The sequence below is a fragment of the Grus americana genome, chromosome 24 (genome assembly GCF_028858705.1).
Source record: "Grus americana isolate bGruAme1 chromosome 24, bGruAme1.mat, whole genome shotgun sequence".
NCBI classification, from domain to species: domain Eukaryota; kingdom Metazoa; phylum Chordata; class Aves; order Gruiformes; family Gruidae; genus Grus; species Grus americana.
The window spans coordinates 404,147-422,540 of record NC_072875.1 but is presented as its reverse complement, the minus strand read 5'-3'; the positions used below and the strand labels follow the sequence as shown (position 1 = coordinate 422,540).

The 18,394-nt window shown below is 40.7% G+C and overlaps 1 protein-coding gene across 6 annotated transcripts in view; it reads left to right on the top strand.

Annotated features, from left to right (window-relative positions):
• The window catches only part of ARHGEF12 (Rho guanine nucleotide exchange factor 12), an 83,166-nt gene that overhangs the window by 13,055 nt on the left and 51,717 nt on the right, over positions 1–18,394 (top strand). The window contains exon 1 of one of the 6 annotated variants that reach the window (XM_054803337.1): positions 10,388–10,518. The exons of the other annotated variants lie outside the window; for them this stretch is intronic. The gene's annotated coding sequence lies outside the window, so the exon portion shown is untranslated. Of the gene's footprint in view, positions 1–10,387; positions 10,519–18,394 lie in introns of those variants that run through there. 6 annotated transcript variants of the gene reach the window in all.

Below are 18,394 nucleotides of genomic sequence, written 5' to 3'. Positions count from 1 at the left end.
TGGGGTACCTGGCTGGGCTCTGACCCTAGTAATCCACATGTGCAGTCTCTGATTTAGGCCAGAAAAACACTTCTTTCCTGGTAGTGTGGAAAGAGCTTGCCCGGTTACAAGATGCAGTCGTGCTGCCTGGTGGGTGCCAGGCGGAGGGAAGAGTGGCTGTGTGCTGATCAGGACTTGTTTTGACAGTTAGCACCAGCCTTTCTGGAGGAGGCTCTTTCTCTCAGCAGAGCTCCTGGGTCACGTGTAAAGCAGCAGCAGATAATTAAGCTTAGCTGGAAGGGGGAGAGGAAGTAGCCTTGCAACAGGTTTGAGTTTTGGGCAGCCTACAAATCTAAATGCTCTTACTGGAATTCAGCCAGATGGAGAGAACCTGCCTCTTTCCCCCTTGTATATTTTTCTTTTTTTTTTGATCGTCATGGCTCTGCGGCTGCTGGGAGGCAGCTTCACTGAGCCTGCTTGCTTACTGCAATGACAAAAACAACACAGTAGCTCAGAGAGTGCTAAAAATCTTGCTCCATCTGTTGCTAGTCATATATGGAGAAAATGGCTCCTTCAGATCTATAACATGCTGCTTGGAATATTGACGGGTTTTGATCAGTTGTTGGATCAGTAAATGGCTTCAGAAACCTGCTGAAGTTTACTCCACCAAAATAAGTTGGTTCCTCTGCTTTTATTGGGAAGTAGGAACATATTTTCCCAAAAAAAGTGTTCATTTAGAGTGCATGTAGGGATTTAGGGCTTTTATTCTTTTTTTTTTTTAAATGAAATGTATTTTAGATCAAAACTGCAATTGGCCCCAAAAGTGCATTTCAACAACTAGGTAAAGAGGGGGGAAAAAATAACATACAAATAATGAGGTGGGGTTTGGGGTGGTTTTGTTGTTTGTTTGTTTGTTTTTTAAAAGATTTGTAAGTGTTTGGGAGGACAGACACAAAGGGACCCTGAACACTTCAAACAAGGACTGTTCTGTTCAGGGGCCTTGTTTATTTAAATCCCAATGTGAAATCTCTTCATCTTCTTCTCAAAGTTGTATTTGGATCAGTTTGCTGTGCTAGTAAATTTGAAATACAATGATTAGCTGTATGGCAATGAGAAACCTACTCAAATATCTGGGACCCAAAAATGGAAAGCTTGTTTCCTGTGGGATTTTAAGAAATGCTTTCTCAGCCATGCTAAAGCTGGTAGCGTTCCTGAAGGTGGTCGCATGCTCTGAGAATCCCTGAGCACTGCATCCTCCCTTTGTCTGTCACCTCTCCAGCTGTGCGCGCACTGGGTATAGATGTCAGGCTGCGTGAATCTGGCGCGGGAATAACAGATCTGCGGGGCAGCCCTTTGTCAGTGACAAATACTTTGGCTGTCACCGTGGCCCCGGGATCTGTTTCTCAGTGGTAGTCAACCCAATTCAGTTGCATGGTAATGGGCAGGAAGAAATGCCCAGTAGCAAATGAATTTTCTCTTGTAAGATCGTGAGCCACTGCTACTTTCCCCCTCCTCGCCCTTTCCCGTCACGTGGAGGTGTTTGCTTTAGATTAAAGCACTTCTGTTGGCATCCTGGTGGTTTCCATGCTGCAGTGGGTCTGATTACATATGTTCCATTTCAGAACCCTGGGCAGAAAATACCTCAGGAGAAACTGCCTTACTGTGGGCCATTCACAAATTTAAAAAAACCTATATTTCCCTTACTGATGTAATGCACTGAGTACTGATGTTTTGCTGGTGACCAGTGCTTAATTTTTATGTTTGCAAGTTTCTTGAATGTGTGGTAACTCGAATCATCTCAGTTGCTTAAACTCAGCTGTTGGTTACGGTGATAACGCAACATTTTGTTTAATCCCGTGAGGATGTTTGACTGTGGACAACTGCTGGTGGGTAGCGAACGTGTTCAGTTAATACGGTATAGTGGAAATTGGAGAGGGACGTCTGTATATTGGCATTTGGAGCATGCTTTGATACAACACTGAGGGAGTTGTGGTTTCTTGCAAGCACGGGTGACTCAGATCTAGCTGATAAGAGCAACAAGTATATTAAAGTTTCTGCAGGTAAGCTGTGCGCGTGCTCTGCTTAAGTGGAAATGGTAATACTAAATTTCGTATATGTGACGAACAAATATAAACTGAAAAGCAGCTGCGATTACTGTGTTAAAATTTGCCCGGTTTTAGAACTATTGTTCCTCCGGAGGCTAAAGCAGGAAGCGTCTCGAGAGGCTGCAGCAGTACTCAGCTTGTGAGCAAATATTAAAAAATTCAGATGAATCAGCTACCAGGCCCCACTAAAGTGCTGGCCTGCCTCTTTGAGGAAATGTGCCATCATAATTATACTGGTATAACTAGCTATGTGAACGCTCTTGCCTTGGAATTTCAAAGTAAGAGGCGGATGCGTTGTTGTAGTTACAATGGTAAAACTTTCTGGGAAGATCCAAACCCTTCTTTTTCTCCCTGCCCATCTCCTGACCGCTTGCATGGCTTCAGTGGTGTGCTGTAGGCATGATAATTGCTGTGAAGGGGGAGATGGAGAGACCTGGAAAAGACTGTTGATTATGCATTGGCTTGAGGGCAAAGGAGAAATTGTCAATAGGACAGACTCCGAAATAAAATTAATTCTAGGGGAGGTAACTCAAGCTGGTGTGTGGCTCATAGACAATGTCTGGAAACACTGAGCTCTGAATATTGGTGGTTGTACGTTCCTTGTTGCACTGAAGCGATGAGAGAATGAAAGTACATTCTAGTGCATTAAAGAAATGGATCTCTGCATTTTCAGAGGCTGGGGCTATGAATACAGGTATTGCTAACGTGCATTTTGTTGTTTTTTCCTCCCTGCTTTTAGAATTTGGGAGTATAAGGCTACATATGCGGAATACAGTAATGATAAAGCCAGTGCTCTCATGCTTATGGGGTCAACATTTTGATGCGGTTCATATCCTTTAATTGTTTTATATGTGTTGTACTGTAAAGCGGGGGCAGGATGAAGTCTACTCTGAGTTGAGAACGACCTGCAAAATCCTTTGGAAAGAATAAGTCAACCCTCCCGACCCCCCAGTTCTCGATATATAGTGAGCACTTGGTGGAATTTTCTTAGGCCTGAAAGTACTAATTGCTGAAAATTTCCAGCTCTAGAGTGTACCGTAGCAAGGTGTTGAATGCTAAAACCGTGTTATTGGTCTTGGTTTTATATCTCTGAATTATGACACAATTTTAGCAACTGTGTTGAGCAGCTTGCTTTGAATGAAGTAGATTTTGTCTTAGAAAATGGAGAATCCCTGTCCATATTTTTCTTTCTTTTCAGATTGTCAACTATACAATAATTACTTGTCTCTCTCTTTAGTTTAGTATGCCGTTTTGGCATTGATTCAAGTTTGAATTCAGTGGCTGGCATAAATATCATATTTTGGAGCTTTTTTGGGGGGCTTTTTTTTGTTCATAGCAGGCTTACTGGAATCAGTCGAACTTAATTCAATGACAGGATAAGCAAAAATTTGTTTAGATAGGCTGTTCTGAAATGCTTGATGCCTTCTAAAATTGTTCATGGTAAAAGATTGAGGAAGGAAACAGTGTGACCTTTTAAATGAAGCTCCATATATCCTATTTTCCTATGCCAGAAGTCAGCCCAGACAATGAGAGACTGAAAGAATGAGGGTTCTCTTTTGCAAGGGATTTTTCACTTTTTGCTTTTACGGATAGGTATTTTTTTTTTTTTTTGATTGTGTCACAGATTTAGCAGACTTTACAGCTGTCTTTTAATCAGTTTCCATATTTGTACCAGAGCTTTCTTGTTTTAATTACTGTCTGTAGAAAATTGTCCAGTAGCGTGTTGCGTGTCGCAGTAGAAAATGGTGGGTCCTTCTGTAATTTTTACTGTGGTTAGCAGATTCTTTACTTCAGTAATATTTATTATTAATAGATGCTTGCAATTAACAATTGTGCTTAAAGTTTTAATGACTTCAGTATTTTCTTTTTTTGAAGATGATTGTTTTAAGCACTGCATTTTGCTTAGGGTTAATGCAGCCATGCATTAAAAACAGACAGATGTGGTTCAGTCTTGTAATGATTGACTCTGTAAAGTAGGTTGCCAGTCTAATCCTAACTTGTGCTGATAGGTGCTTTTTAGTCAGCTGGCTGGAGCCCGGAAGGTGGGTTTTGTTCAGAGCAGAGCTAGAGGATTTGTATGATGAATCATTCAGTGAGGTGCATAATAAATTGGGTTGTATCTCAAGCAATAGCGAGCTGTTATATTTTCTTATCCTCTACCTCTGCTTTTGTATTTTCCCACCCTGCTCAGTTTATCAATTTCTCTCATGTCTAAATCATCCTTGCTTTTTCCTTTGTGGGTAGTACTTCTCTGGAGCTTCTCCTACATTTGATTTGATCTCCCCTTGTTTCTTCTATGCCAGTTTGTAATTTGAATTTTGCCTGGCATTCTACAGATGCTGTCCTGTGAGTTTCACATCGTCACCGCTGAAACTCGTGTCCACTAATGTACTCAGAAAGTTGGGAGGTATTTCTTAGGGGGAGTGTCATCTGGTATCTGGGATCCTAAAAGCATTTTGTTAACTCTCATGTATCAAAATGCTCTGAAACCTGAAAACTTGCAGGCCTTTTGGCCTAGCTGCGTGTGCTTGCTAGCACTCAGTTTAACTTTCCTTCCCAAATATGTTGCATATGCCAAGTATCTGTGACTTGGTTTCTGTACCTCACAGGGTGCCACGCGAACTTCTCTTACTAATCTTTTAAAAGAGGAGTTACGGTACTGATTGAAGATAGAACGACTGAGTACTGGTCAAATAATCTGGATAGCATTTCTGCTTCAGCAATTGTCGATCTACTTTTTTACTGCAAAAAATAATTTCCTGTTTCTGTACCTCAGTTTCCTATTTTTCAAACTAAGTTCCAGTAAATTAAGGCACGTTTCTAAGGAGCTGAAATAATGAAGCGTTTGTGTATGTGAAGCAGTGGTTTTGTAAAATTGTTACTTTATCTGACATAAGCTCTCTTTAAATTGTCTACTCTGACTTGCAGAAATTCCTAAGAGGAAGTTTCTGTATCTTTAACTTCCACTGCCTATTATGTAATGCAGCATACTTCAGATACTCAGATGAAAGATTAACTCTTCTGTTCATCAAGTTGTCTTTTTTTTTCCATAAAGCATGCCCGGAGTAGCCAAACAGAAGATTTCCGAGTCGTACGCTGCTTGTGAGTTGTTGATGTTTCAGGCCAATGAAAGTTTATGAAGGAACGCGACCTGTGCTGTGAAGGCAGAGGGGTGAACTTACCCACTCCGTGCGTGTCGAGCCTGTGCGTCTCTGCACGTGGCGGAAAGGAATCCTCTGTAGGTGATGGAACAAGTGTGTGGGCAGCAACTGCAGGTTGAGCAATGTTTGTGTCAGAAACTTTACTGAAGGATCCATATCAGTTCTGTCAAGACAGAAGGTCAAAGACCAGGGTGTGTCTAAAGTAAAAATAAAATGAATGTGATTTGAAAAGAAGGCAGCATAAGCATAAAAGAAAAAAAAAAGATATAGTTTATAGTTCTCTCAGTGACGAGAAAGAAGTGCCACTGTGAATGAAGTATGAGAGTTCTGACCTTTTTATGGAAAAAAAACCAACCCAACCCAAAACATTGACCATTCTTTACGAAAGTGAAGTTCAGTGTCTGTAATGTCTTTGTGGCTTCTCAATAGGTATCTACGCTCTAAACAGTTGCCCGCTATTTTTGTACTTGAAAACACTCAGATGTTTCTCAGATTTGTCTAAAAGATGCAGGTCATCCATCCATCTAGTGGACTCTTGGTGCAGTATCTTGCTGAAATATGTCAGATTTCTTGCATATCTTCTTGTCTGTACTTTTATATTTACTCAAAAAAAAAAAAAGCATAGTAGCTGTTTGCTAGTTCCTGTTTATTTAAGATGTGGAGGATGGATTTTGTTGCTTTGTATAAAAGATAGGAGAAATTAACGTCCTGAGCCCATCAAATGAAAGGGAGAGAATGAGGGTCAGTGCTCGTAACATATGGCTTTCTAAAGTATTTAAATACTCTGATGAGAGAGCTGGACAGCCCTTCTGCCTAGCATTTATGATTTTAGGGGCTAAGGAAGTGCATTGGCAAGCTTTTTGTATGTTGATGTGATATGTTACGTTAGGATTCATTGAGTAAAAATGCATGTATTCATCTATCTGATATCCTGATAGTGTCTGAACTAAATCCTTTTTCGAGAATAGATTTCTTCATCTGTGCCTCTCTGAATTTCCAAAAAAAATTGTAAGCAAGGTTTGGCCTCTTCAGCTAAGCTGCAGACAGGACGCTTAGCACTCGGTGTGTGTTGCGGCTTTAGGTTTCGTTGTAGAAACTCAACCGGCAGTGGTAGCGATCAGATGTGGAGCTCTTCTTGCTGCTCCGTGGATTTTTTTTTTTTTTTTGCCGGGGTGTGGACTCTGTTCCTTGGGGACCTCTTCACTTCCGCTGTACGGAGCTCTGGGAAGCTGTTCTTTTCCCATGCCTGGCTCCTTATTGGGGTAAAGGTCTGTGAATTCTGCATAAATATTTACCATATCCCAGCCTCACCAGCTGAGAGCTGCTAATACTGTTATTGAACATGGAGAAGAGCTTTGCTTATGTTGCTTGCAGGGTGTGTGGTTTGTATATGGGCAAGAAGTGAAGCATTCCTTAATTAATAGAGGGTGTAAGGGAGGCAGCAGGGACCAAAATTGCGGTTACTTGACAAAGAATGATGGAACAAAGAGATTTGAAAATTCTGGAAAGTGAAACCTGAAATATACAGGCTTGTAGTGTGATGTTTTAAGAGCACGTATTTAACTTAATTGTCTTGATGTTTTATTACACTTTTTCTAAAAGGACAGAGAAATCTGGCTAAATGAGGAGAAGTTATCTACTTATTCTTTTACCATCTTTCCTATGTTTTTTGGAGAGATGTCATTTTTTATTGAGGTGGAAAGTGGTATCTCTTTTCCATGTTTTCTTTACTTATCCTCCTTTCCTGCTGTTGTCCAGAACTGTAGAAATCCCTGTAGATTTAAAATAGTGATGATACATTTACTGTCGTAGCCATATCTTAACTATCTCTAAATTCTTCTAAAATCCTGGTTGCACCAGACTCTCTTGCTTTTTTGGTTAAAGATTTATTTATTTATTTTCCCCTCCAAATTGTTTTCTTCTTATGTCCTGTGACTGAGAGAGTACCGAGGGAAGGAAATCTGGGAAATCAGAGTAGGAAGCAAGATGTAAGCTTCCATTCCTGAATCTTTCTTGTTTTTACACTGTTTCCTGGCAGCTGCATTGGTTTGTACTTGAAAGGAATGCATTGTGTTGCTTTTTCGAAAAGCTGTAGATATAACTGTATAGTATTTTTATTTATATTTTAAGCTTATTATGTGCATAAGGAAAAAACCTGCAGTTAAGTTTTACAGGACGGGTTTGTGTAGTTCTGCAATGATCATACTGGATAATAATCCTGTTAAAAATCATCGTGAGTAAACTAAGAGAACTTTGTCTCAAGCCGTGGTGCATGCTACCTTTGTGATATTTTGAATCTGCACATAATATGCTTCAAAAGGTGGTTGGTGCTTTAGAAAGCAATGTTCTTTCAGAAATTCAGTATTTGAGGAAAGAAGCAATCTACAGGGCTGGCCCTGTTTACTTACACCAGTCCCTTCTATATTGTTTTTGCAGCGTAAAAGAAACCTTAGAGCAAGATATGAACAAATTGAATGTTGGGCTCGAGTTCTTTCTTGTAATAGTGTTCCCAAAGTGCTGTTCCTTTGCCCTGTGCTTAAATCCTTTTTCTACTTGACGCTTTTCCCGATAGACTGAAATTTCATTTGCTTTCTTCAGAGTGTTTTTGACTTTGTTACAATGAAGAGAAGGCTGCAATATCTATTTTGGAAGTTTTTAAGAATGTTTTATGGTGCAAACGCGTTTCTTTTTCCCAAGTGTTGATGCCAGTAAGAGAGTTTTTATGTTTAAGGGGGTTGAAAATGTCCCTTCTGAGGTAAAGGCGTAACATAGCCTTGAAGCGTATTCCTGTTGTATTCCTCCATTTGTTCCCTGACCTGAATGGTTTCAAATTAAATATTTTACATGCAAATTTCAAAAAGCAAGCACTCTGCTCCGAGCAATTTGAGTTTTGCCAGGATATAATAAATAATACTCTACAATGTTGTATATATTTGTTCTTATGATTGTAAAGCAACTTACAAGTCTTAAACTTGTATTTCTCTGCAGTAGGGTAATATGCAGTTTTATTGAAGGGTAAACTGAGGCACGCAGCTAGAGAATGTAAATTTGTGTGGAGAGGAGCAGACCTGGTTCTGACCATCCGTTCCAAGACCTCCTTGTTGGAGTGTGGTGTTTGGACTGCTGCAGTCAGTAAAGGAGTACTCTGCACAGTGAAAGAAATGGGAAACAACAGTGTTTTAAGCAAAATGTACTTTAGCTAAGGCATATTGGCTTGCTCACATTTTTTTAGCTGTTTCACTTAATGATGAGGAGCATTAAGGAGAAGAATTAGGAAATACTTGATTTAAAAATGTAATCCAGGTTTAAAAACATCTCTGTTTTGACACCCTCTTTATGCCTTAGCAGTGGCTGTTTGGTGCACGTGATTCTCACTCAGGCATGAATAAACTGGATATGAAGCTGTGCTCTGGGATTTGCAACGACTTTTCCCTTGCTTCCTTAACTCTTCGTGATTTCATGTTTCCTTAAAAAAATGTACTGTTTGGTGTTTTTTTCTTTTTTTTTTTTTCCTCCCCCCCCCCCCCCCCCCCTTCAGGTCATATACCAGGACTCTGAAACGAAGGGGTGCTACCCAGTGAGTATCTGAGCAGCTGGCTGTGTAGTGGGTTTTTTTGCTTTCATCTGGTTACCATTTTCTTTTTGAGAGCTGACATTTTCTGATTTGTGAAATTCCTAGAAAATGAGGAGCTGGGCAAATATTTTAAAATAAGGACCAATAAAATACAGCTTAGTACTATTTAGAAAATGATAATGCGTGCCACTGGAAAAGATACAAGCATGGAAAATACAAGCTCTGGCTGGGAAATTATTGCATGCTTAGAACCATGGAGCAGATAGATGCAGGGCTGAGAGTTGATTTCTTTGGCTTCCTGTCTGCAGTGTAATTGTAGCCTTGATGCAGTTGTGGTTTGGAGATTATATTTGGTACCAGCATGTATTGGACTGGGCAGCACAGAAGTTGTGGTGAGTGTAGTCTAAAAAATTTGGTTATGAGAACTGAGGAAATGCAAAAGAAAGTAACTACTGTTAATATATTAAAGTGGTTTGCTGCAGTTTCATCTTTTCAGTAGGCCCCATGATTCCGGAAAAAAGTGGAATTTAATTAGGAATGCTATTTCAAATGAAATCACCAAAAAATATTTCAATTGAGTTAGATGATTTTATGGCAAAGGCTAAAATAGAGATCTTGCTTTCTCTCTCGTCCGGCTGTATGTGGCAGCTTGGATGCTTGTTAATGGAGAGCCAGGCATCACAGTGCCTGGGGCATGGTTAGAGCCCTGGGAAGATTTACATTAATCAAACACAAACAGACAGTGTAGCGTGAAGAAATTTCTATCCCGCTAGCAGTGCTCACAAACTTAATTAGGTTATTGGGGCAGAAAAAGAAAACAGCCCCTTCACCCTCCAATCCTTCTTCCCCAGGGCTTGACCAGTCATATAAGCTATAAGAGCAGTAAGCTCATTGCCCCCCTGTTTTGACCTCCCAGTTTCTTTCCCTGGATGACAGAAAGAGGCATGCTTTCATTCTCGCCCTCTTTCCTGCCCTCTTCTCTTCTAAAACAATACAGAGGCTCTGTTTTTCTCAGACTGCGTGCTTTTCAGGTGCCATGGTGGTCGGGTGTTTTCAAAATGCCTGAAAACAAAATAAATTACATGGCAAAGTGTGACTCTGTAAAAAGGCTGAAAGTGGATTGAAGGAAAAATCTCGCTGCCCTATGCCAAGCCTTTGTTCATGTGCCTCATGTGATGCAGTTTCTTTGATCAGTGATCTGATTTAATGACACGCATGCACACATACATATATGTGTAGATAGACACACAACATGCATACGTACATACATTTAAATACACACGGAACATACGTATTGATGTATTGTATGTACATGCCTACCTATATAGCGATACATTGTTCTGTCCCTCAGGAGAGTTGGAAATGCTAAATTCTAAAATCCTAGCTCTCTTCTGCTGCCCTGTTGCATGCTGTCTCTGTGGGATGTCCGTGGATGCTGTTCCCTGCGTGTCCATTAGCAGTGCAGCGTTGGGCCACAGCTGATGGTGGTTGGGAGGAGGTGGGAGAGAAGAGGTGGAGTTTCTTCCCTTCCCTCAAATGGTCAGTGAAACAATCAGGCAGATGCCTCTCAAGGATATCGGATAAGCGTAGAAAAAACAGAAAGCTTGCGCTCCTTGGAGAGGACTTGGTCTCTGTGTACTCCCCCTGGAAATGGGCCTTTGGGATCTCCCTGTTGAGCTGACTTTATCTTTTGAAACAGGTAATATCTGAGAGTCTTTGTTCCTGTTCTGTGATATATGAATATACTGAAAGATGAGAAAATAGCTTCCTTGCAAACAGAGGAGAGAGAAAGAATTTTTCCTTTAATATCTATTGGAAAAAGGGTGGGGGAGGGTGGGGGAGAGGTTTTCTCTTGCAGGGTTTGGTTTTGTTTTGTGTTTTTTCTCTTTTTTAATAACTGCTGTGTGAACCTTAGTTACTCTTTTGTATTTTCATTGTGGAAAATGGCCAATTAAATATGCTTGCTGTGAAAATCTGTGCCTCGGTGTCTCGGTTCAAGAACAAAGGTTTTGACAGCTAGGAAAGACGCCTTAGATGTAGATGCTGGCAGCACTACCTTCTTTCCATTTCCCAATGCTGAATTACATACAAGCATCTTAGCAGATCCTTCTCACCCTCACCGGCTTTTGCAGTCTAAGTGAATGTGATTTTTGCTAAGCTGATGTTTTATGCAAGTTGATGTCAAATTAGCTATTTGTGTTCCAGAAACAATCTTTGAGTGTTTTGGGTGGTCATTTTTTTTCTGAATACAGTTTTCACTGATCTTTTCCCTTTTTTAGATTTTATTTTATTGTAAAGTGTTATAAAAATGAAGCAAATTGCATCGGTAGGAGATAGTCACAATGATGGTCTGGACAGTACTGTTGGTGCAGAATTGAGACAGCGTTAATACAGTGACAGCCATCGGAGCATTGAGAGACTTCTCTCCATTTGCAATAGTTTCTGCTAATGTAAGGGTATGGAGATTTGATGTCGATGTGAGATGCTAATCAGTGCTGGGGTTTTTGGTTTTTACATATATACACGTATATAAAAGTATATATGTAAAAAGCTGCTTTGTTTTTTGGGTTTTTTTTTTTGTTTGTTTGTTTGGTTTTTGAGTGGATATGATATAAAGTGGTTACTTCCCTTTGCGGACAGATGCTCATTTTCCAGGAAGGCAGCACCGTAGGTGGCTCTGACATGAAGAGGTAACTCTCTAAAATACTGAGCGGCAATCTGCAAGTTACTGCAGGCTCTGCTCTCCCCCCGGTCAGCGGGAATTGGCAGTTCTCAGCATTGTGCCTGGAGGAGGAGGTACCAAGAACTGCTGTCAGTGAAGGGGGTGGGGAAACAGCTTAGAACTGGTATCGATATTTCTGATAGCTTGGTTATCGCTATACTGCTGCCATGTGTCTTGAGGAATTTTGCGGCCATCACCTCTTAGCGGCTCGTAGGTTTCCTGAGTAAATGTTTTTTCTTTTATTTAAGAGAGCCAAGAGGAAAATACTAATACAAACGTATTCGGAGGCCTATTAATAGCAATGTAGTTGACTCACATGCTGTTCTCAGGATCTTGAGCCATTTTACGAGTACCATGGCTTTGCTACTGTTTTTTTCTCTTCCATTTTATAGTAGAAGAAACAGGGCTTGATATTCCTGCGAAATCCTGATCCTGTGTTCTGCTCCAGTCCTTTACAGTTGGTCTTTCTGGATTTATCCTGTAATTTAGATGAAGGGGAAGATGAAATGTGAAGGAGCAAAGCATGCCATGAATGCCTGTGTAAATTTTTTCACTTCTCATGCAATGTATGCTATGCGCATCTTTTTGTCTTGTGTTTTGTAGGCGAGACCTGTTTTTCAGGGGAGAACCAATAGGTTTACGTATCACAGAAGTCTCTTTATTTTTCTTAGGCCATGTAGATAACTAAGATAGCTTTAACTTTAGCGTGGTGTTGCTAATCTCTTTATGGTTCAGTTTATATCACGTATTTTCTGTTCTTGTAAATTCTGACAAACTGAGATGTATGGTTGAAAATTTTTCCACGGATACTTTTAAAATATGACCTAATGCTAGCATAGAAACTCTCTTGGGAGATGTTGAAGCAAGTAGGGTGAAATGTTCAACTGGTTGCATATTTTTAATTTAGTCTCAAATAATTCAGATTTCTGTTGCCTTTGGTGTTTGCATCTGCATGAGTAAAACCAGCAGAATTAGCTGGATTGGAAGCTGTGAAGGACTAAGAGCTAATAATATGCTGTACAGGTTAACCAACAATGTGGTAATGATTTCTTGCTCGTCTCTGTGCTACAGCTTTCGCTTGTAAAATACTGTGTGTATCCAATTTTTCCCTGATGTAAACTAGGCCACTGGGAGCACTTTGCTTGTGGGTAGTTTAAGACATATTAGCTGTAAATTAGTTTATTGCAGCTGGCAAATATTTAGAAGCTTTGCAAAGATTGTAAAAGTAGATGTTGTCTGCACATCCCGTGCAGAATGGTTGTAGTTTGACCAAAGGTTCATGACTGGGTGGGAGAAGGAAAGGCAGGGCTGAAAATGCTTTTTGGTTGTGTCTGCTTCGTAGTTCTGATGAGCAGGCAAGTCTTGGGTTTGAAGTGTTGGCATTGCGTTTCTAGACCACTAAATGCGCGTTAACCTTTAAAACAAGCTATCAAGAAAATTGAAGGAAAATTTAAATTAAGACAAGATGCCTTTCTTGGAGTTAAATATTTTAGTTGTGCTGACCTTATTTATCATAGGACTAACTTAGTGAAATTTTGCATTGTACAGTAGGTCATACAAACTGATAATACCGTCTGAATGTATAAATACATCGGTGAAGGTGTTGCCGAGCTACCTGCTTCTGCTAATGTTTTCAAATGGCAAGTAGCATCTGTATCGAGGTAAATCTGCAGTGAGATACTAAGTCAGAACATGAGTTCATAATGCTGAAGAGCAGAACAACAACTTAGCCTTGTTAGTTCTTTAAAAAAGCTTTTGAAAGGCCTACGGTAGGAATAGTAAGTATGTCTTAATGCGGCTACTTTCTTACTGATACCTAGCACCTGAGCTACATTCATTAGTTACAAGCTAGAGGTGTGCCAGGCAACTGTGCTGGCTTACTCACCAAACGTGAACTCTAGGCCAAGTATTCAAATGCAGCTCTGAACCTTGTACATATATTTGCAAAACTTGAAGCTGGATAATTGGAGTTAGTGTTACGGTATTTTGAAAGCTACATTTCCAGTTGTATTACGTGCGCTGTGTTTTTTCTCCTCCCTTTCTAATTGCTGTCTCTTTTGCCGTTTTTAAGAACGGTTTCCACACCAGTCTCATTGCTGGTTCATAACAACCACAGGCTAGGCATGGCATTAATAAGGAACTAGGCTGGGTGCCTAATGAAATGCAAAAACTGCTTGACGCGCTGGGGCAACACGAGTGATCTCCAAGCCCTGATGCGTGCGTCGGGTGAAAGCAAATCCCGTGGCAGTCGATGGCTTTAGGTTTCTATGGCTGGTTTAGGAAAATAAAATTGTCTGGTGCAGCGCTCTTGTTCCTTTGTCTCTTGCTTTGATTTTTGTGTGCATCTAACTAGAAAGCTTTTCCAGACGCCGTGTAGGAGGAGTGGTGGTAAGGAGGCGGGAGTAGGGCTGCTTCCATTGAGCCAGTTCTGTACTGCAATTATTGGCAAGCAAAGCAAACATTTCATTTCCCCGTAATTAGCTCCAGTTTAGGGAGGCAGGTTAATTTTGACTGCCACGCCCTGTCTGTGCAAGAAACCTTGTTGCTTTATTTGATTCTTTCATACAAGAGCAGGCTGTGGGCAAAGGGATTTAAAATGATTTTCAGAAATGAAAAGTGGAGAAAAGAATTAAAACATACGTGTTCTACACTTTTTTTTTTTTTTTCCCTCTCAAAGAGCTGAAGCTCAGGTTGCCAAGATGATATGAAAATGTGGAGAGAAAAAAGGCTATTTTGGAGCTCCTCTAGTAGGGCCAAACCATGCATATTTCAGCTGCTTTTCCTTGCTTCAGGGAAGCTTGAGCTCTTTATGCCTGGGAATATTTGTCTATAGCCTGCTTAAAAATAAATAAATAAGCAAGAAAACTGGGTCAAAACTTCTGAAATCACAAGGCTTGACCTTTCTCCTGTACCTGGTCAATTCTGTTAAGTGGGTCATGCAAGAAAAGCTTGCAGCAAATGAACAAATCGTGGACATTTCTTCTCTGCAGTGCACTAGTTTTGCTTAAATTTTTGTTGCGGTAACATTTTCTGAAGGTCTTTTTAGAAAGAATGCTTGGCCTTTTTCAGTATTTCTGGTGTTTATTTTTTTTTCCATTTCAAAGATGTCAATTTTTCTTTCCCAGAGGTGGGAACTGACGGATTTAGTAACTTGTAACCAGTCAGGTTGGGAAACTAGTAGGAAATCACCTGTGATTTGGCAACCTCTGTTCTTCGCCAGCTTCCCTGCTCTGAACTATATTCTGTGGGCAAACCGCATCGCTATTGCTCGAATCTTGCTTTTAGGCCGAATCTAAAAGCAGCGACTTGGTTTATTTATGTTCTCGTCCACTGCCCCCCTCCCCAGTTTTAGTTTGTTTGTCTGCTTCCACCCTGTTGTAGAAATGTTAAACAATAGGTGTCCTTGTCTTAAAAGCCTGTAACTTCAAGCCCTGTAGATGGAAAGCTGATGCTTCTGAGCCTTGGAAGTCAGTCAGGAGTGGAAGAACAGCACGGGCTGCTGAAAATGTCTCTGTCCCCTCCCCTTTGTAGAGTTTCTGCGGGGACTAAGAGTTCTTGCAGGGTCCTGGCTTCAGCAGCAGAGCAGCACAAAGGCCACATTGAGAATGGCTGCTGGGGAAGCCCTCCTTCCTTGCCTGCCCTGTAAATGCAGTTCTTTCTCCATGAAAAGCCCTGACATCAGCTCTTGGAAAAATCCAAGTGCTTGTGTCATGGAAAATAGCTGAGGCACTTGCTTGGGCTGGGACCGAATGACTGAACTGTGGATGAAACTTCTCTAGAGATGCTTTTCTTCTACCCTTCCCAAGTGTTGCTGTTCATAGAGAAACATAAACCCTTCCTATCTGAAAGTTTTACAGCGACAGGGTGCTAAGGAAAGAACTGTAGTTGGCTATAGTATATTCAAAATACCCTGCTTGTCATTTTTCTTTTTTATTTATTTTTATTTTCTCTGACACGGTTGCAAGCTCCTTTTAGAGCTGGTCATATCTATATGCAAAGGAGTATTTCCCAGTGGAAGTAATGTTCATTTGGATGGACATACTACCTGTATCGTTAGGAAGTTCAATGTACCTCCTTGTGTGGAGTCAAAATCTCCATGTTCTTGTAATCTGTTTTATGAAGGAGACTTACCTTTGTGTTTGTTCTTTCTCCTCTTTTAAGACTGATTTTTTTTCTCTTGCTCCCTTCTCATGCTGCCACCATCTCTTCACCCCTCTTGACACAGCCCTCACCCAGAATAAATCCCCAGTTAACTGCAAGAATGAAAGATGTATCTACATCTACCTATATATATTTTTTTTTTTTTTTAAGCTTGAAAAATAATCAGCCCTGTGATGGAAAGGTGCTCTCACTAGAACCAGTGGAATGCTCTTATCCTGTAGAAATACCTTCCTCTTGGGGTCCTGACCTCTTCTTAAAGACCATCAGAAACCTGCTAACTTTCCAGACTTGTGAAAAAGCATAATTTTTCTCCTTGATTTTTATCAAATTTATCGTAACCTAGTTTGTATTAAGTGCTTAACTCAGCACTTCTGGTTGCTGTAGTGCTGATCCCTTGCATCAAGCCTTATACCTATCCATCAAGAAGTATGTTGATGGGCTGCATTGGCTACTCTGCGTTTCTAACCTAAAAGGAAAATTGAATGGCAAATTCTAGTTATGGATAGAAACATTGGTGGGCCAGAAAAATAATATAACGTTGACCGAGTTGGAGGTGTTCACTGATGCTTTATTAGGGGCAAATCCAACACTGAAGTTGCTGGGAGCGTTTAGAAGATGGAGAACTGCGTGGAGTTGACACAAGAGGATATTAGCTATGTGGGCTCTCTAGTCACTTCACTTCTCATGTTCCTTCTGAGAAGGCAGAGACTAGGCCTGTTCACAAAGCTGCCAGTAATCTAAAGCTAATAATGCCACGAACGATTCTTCCATGAGTCATTGCGTCAGCTGTGGTTGCTGCCTTGGACTCCTACAAAAATAACATGGAAACTTTTATTGCCTAGCTCGGTTTCGCCTCCTTGTGCACTTGCTGCAAGTTCATAAGATCTGTCCGTAGGCTCTGACAGCTCCCAGGAGTCCACACCGTTTGGGTCCCTTCCTCAGCCTGGCTATTGCTCTGCAGCTTGTGTTGACAATCTGTTGTCAACAGTGTGCGGCGGGGTTTTTTTGAGGAAGAAGACTCTGTGGTTTTCTGAGCTTATGTACTTTGATATGGGGAAAGACGACAGTGCATAAAACTGCTGTTTGAGTGGGTTAATACTAAGGTAAATAGACTTGATGTGTTGAATCAGTGTTGTCCGCGGAATAGCTGATGCGGTCACAGCTGTAGTTTGTGGGCAGTACGGCGAAATGGCAGGCTTCTGTCTGCGTTTTTTCTTGGTTGCTAATAGTTGCCCACTTGCTGCATCTGTGTTTCTCTCTATCTGCCTGTCATTTGCTATCTCATCAGTTCCTTTTACTCTCCCGCTGTCCTATACAGAACATGTCTACCCCTTTTTGTTGTGACAGAAGACTGCCTTTAGCTCTATATTAGGGTCACATTGGTACTGCTTTTGTTCAGGTCACGTCAGCACTCTCCCGTAATGCCTTTCTCAGGGCTTTTAAGCCCAGCAAAAAACTGCCCTGGTGGATATCTACATCTGCAAACCGGGAAAATAAACAGACTTTTTGTTTTTTTTGTTTCTTCCCGTCTCTTGCAAGTTGAAATTCTGGGAAATATCTGCAGAATGGCATTTAAGACATCCATGCTTACTGTGCTTTCACGGCACTTTCTTAAACCTACTAGATTTAGACAGAAAACGTAGCCTTTTTTTCTGACTACTGTCAGTGCAGGTCCAGTCAGGGTGTTGAAAATGAAGGTTAATAGGTAATGAAGGAGCTGTATGCACTAGAAATAGTCGTGAAATTGTTCAGTGATTTTTTTTTTTAACTGTCACCCAAGAGCAGATTTCAGTTCTTCCAGTTAGAAGGTCCGTTTGGGATATGTGTGAGCAAGAGGAGAGTACAATCCAGTCAGCCTCCTAGAAGTGTAGCTGCCAGTTACACAACTCGTTTTGTCACCAAAATCCACGGAGGTGGTGCTGGCAAAAGGCCTCTCATTGACTAATTACTTGGTGAAAACCTCCTGAAGTAGGATGATGTCATTTTAAATAGCCACGGTTTGGGGGTTTTATGGGTAGGGCAGATCAGACTGAGTTAACCTTTGGTTTTCCTCGTCTCTTTCTAAGTGTGTGAAAAAGATGAATGAGTGAACCTGTAATATTTCTCATCCCTCCTGGGCTTGGGGTGGCTGGGGTGTTTTTGCTGCTTTTCTTTCAAATTTAGAATTCTGTAGGAGGGTTTGTCTGTAATAAGCAACGTCTTATTTAAATGAAACTAATAAAGCAATGAAGAAGCTTCTATTGCAACTGTTCATCTCCTAATTAAAGATTAGTTCTGTCAAGCAAGCAGTTTTTGGCTGTTCTCTTTTGTATGGGTTTCACAATATTTCTTACTCATCTCGACACAAGTTGTAGTAATTTATACTTGCATCGTGCAAACACACACAAGCTTAATTTCAGGCATGTGAGTAGTCCTGCTGAAGTAAACGGAACTAAAGTTAGGCACATGAATAAATATTTCCAAGGTTGGGGCCCTTGTCTGAATCTAAATATTTTTGTCTTTGATCAGTTTTTGAGATAGCAGATACTTGAATTCTGGTAATATTTTAGTATGGGAGGAAAAAAAAAAAACCCAACATGGCTATCTGAATGGTGTGCTATTTATGGTCAGATATATTTTCAACCTCCCGGGCTAGAATGGAATGCTTTGTACTGTTGGAAGCTGGGAATCCTTCCTCGCTCTGGTGTGTTTT